This window comes from Pteropus vampyrus, unplaced genomic scaffold (genome assembly GCF_000151845.1).
Source record: "Pteropus vampyrus isolate Shadow unplaced genomic scaffold, Pvam_2.0 Scaffold62, whole genome shotgun sequence".
Lineage (NCBI taxonomy): Eukaryota > Metazoa > Chordata > Mammalia > Chiroptera > Pteropodidae > Pteropus > Pteropus vampyrus.
In genome coordinates this window covers 2,139,293-2,141,335 of record NW_011888843.1, presented here as the reverse complement: position 1 = coordinate 2,141,335, position 2,043 = coordinate 2,139,293, and positions in this window count along the sequence as shown.

Below are 2,043 nucleotides of genomic sequence, written 5' to 3'. Positions count from 1 at the left end.
GTGGGCGCAGAGTTCCTGTTTGGGAGGATGAGAGTTTTGAAAATAGCCAGCGTGCATGGTTTTACAACACGGTGAATGTAATTAATACCATTAAATCGTATACTTTAAAATGGCTAAAATGGCACGTTCGATGTTATGTATATATTTTACCACAATTTTTTTTTTAAAAAGATACGGTTGCATGAAAAGGTATAAGGAAAAGGAAAAGGCTTCTCGATGATCTCTAATGTTAAACATTGAAAAATCTAATCAAAGATCAATTTGGTAACAGCTATCGCCTGCGGCTTCCCTTTCTTTGCATTAAAAGGAGAGGAACTGAGCAAGAAGCCCAGGAGATAAGCGGCCCTCAGACACTCAAGGGCTGGGAGGATCTGAGGCCAGCCGCACTGAGATGCTGCTTTCCCTCCGGTGGATTAGCCAGCAGTGGGAAAAGAGCCCTGTGTGCTTCAACTATGACTTCCTTTTCAGCGTTCCTTGTATTTGGCAAGAGTCCACTAAATTATATTTCATTAAAGCTGATTTGATTGACAGACTAAGATTGCATAGTCAGTCTCTCCAAAGGCAACACAGGTTTGTGTCACTGATCCCCAAAACTCTCTCATTTTGGCAACCACGTGGAAAAATCATTTATATCCTTGGTAAAAGCAGGCAATAATACTATTGATCCACAGACATATCATTTCAGTCATCCTTGCGCAGCAGAGGTTCTTAACTGTTATTAAATCAGCTGTTCGTTGGCTGACACGTCACAAACTGCAACTACACACACAAATCACACGGCTGAACTTGAAAAGCCAAACCTGTTTTTATTGCACTGTGGAAACTAGAAATGGAATTTCGTTCTGCCAAGGTTATCACATGGAAATTAAAAAGAAAAAAATGCAAAACATCCCTCCTTTTAAAAATAATAAGCGGCATAAATCATCTCGACAGCTGACCATTACACTGTAACATTCCAGTGAGTTTTGCGCTAATAAGAAGCTGAATTAGATTAATAATTGTGCATTCTCCTAAACGTTTTGAGGAAATTAATTTAGCTCTTCACATGTCTGAGCAAAATGCTTTGGAAATATTAACTACCCGACTCTTATCACCAAAAACATTTTCTTTACACCTATTTGCACATGGGGCTTTGCTAAGCACTTTCTAAGCAATTCAAACTGATGGATCACATAATCTAAAAATGCAGTTTTTCTATTAAAAAGACAGCGTGGAACTCGTTTAGTTAAGTGCCAGGCAGCCCTGACGTTTTTTTTAAGTTGGATTATTTCTGGTTATAAAAATGTGGGGAGGTCTTATTTCATACAAAGAATGCCTCTCACAAGACCTTGTGTAAGTTGAACTTGCATAATTCAAGAATGATTATCTCAAGAGAATAAACATAAAATAAGACAGATGTATTCTCAGAGCACATTTACAAGTTGTAATATATTTTCGCTTCAAAGCCGCTTTTCCTGTTCTTGGCATTATACTTAATATTTTACATATTAACTGCTCTATGTTTCATTGTAGCTGTTTGCCCTTCTTCTTGAAGATAACTTCCCTTTGAAAGCTACTGATTTAGGGGCAAATTTTTCAGCATGAGCACACGCTCCGTCTTGTCCAGGACATTGACCATCACTTTGTCTAGCCTCTCCACACTGTGGAAGCCCCCTCATGAAAAGATTTTCAACATCGTTAGTCATCAGGGGAATGAAATTAAAACTACAATGAGATATCCCTACCTACTTGTTAGAATGGCGAACATTAAAAGACGACATGGCCAAGTGTTTTAGATGACCAGAATACACACAGTCGAACTCACTGAATTATACGCTTTAAATATATGTGATTTATACTATACAAATTAAATCAAAAACTAATTTAAAAAAAAAAAAACTCAATGGCTTAAAGCAGCAGTCCCCAACCTTTTTGGCGCCAGGGACCGGTGCTCCTTTGAGAATCTAATGCCCGATGATCCGAGGTGGAGCTGAGGCGGTGACGCCGGCGCTGGGGAGCGGCTGCAAATACACATGAAGCTTTGCTGGCCCACCTGCCGCTCAC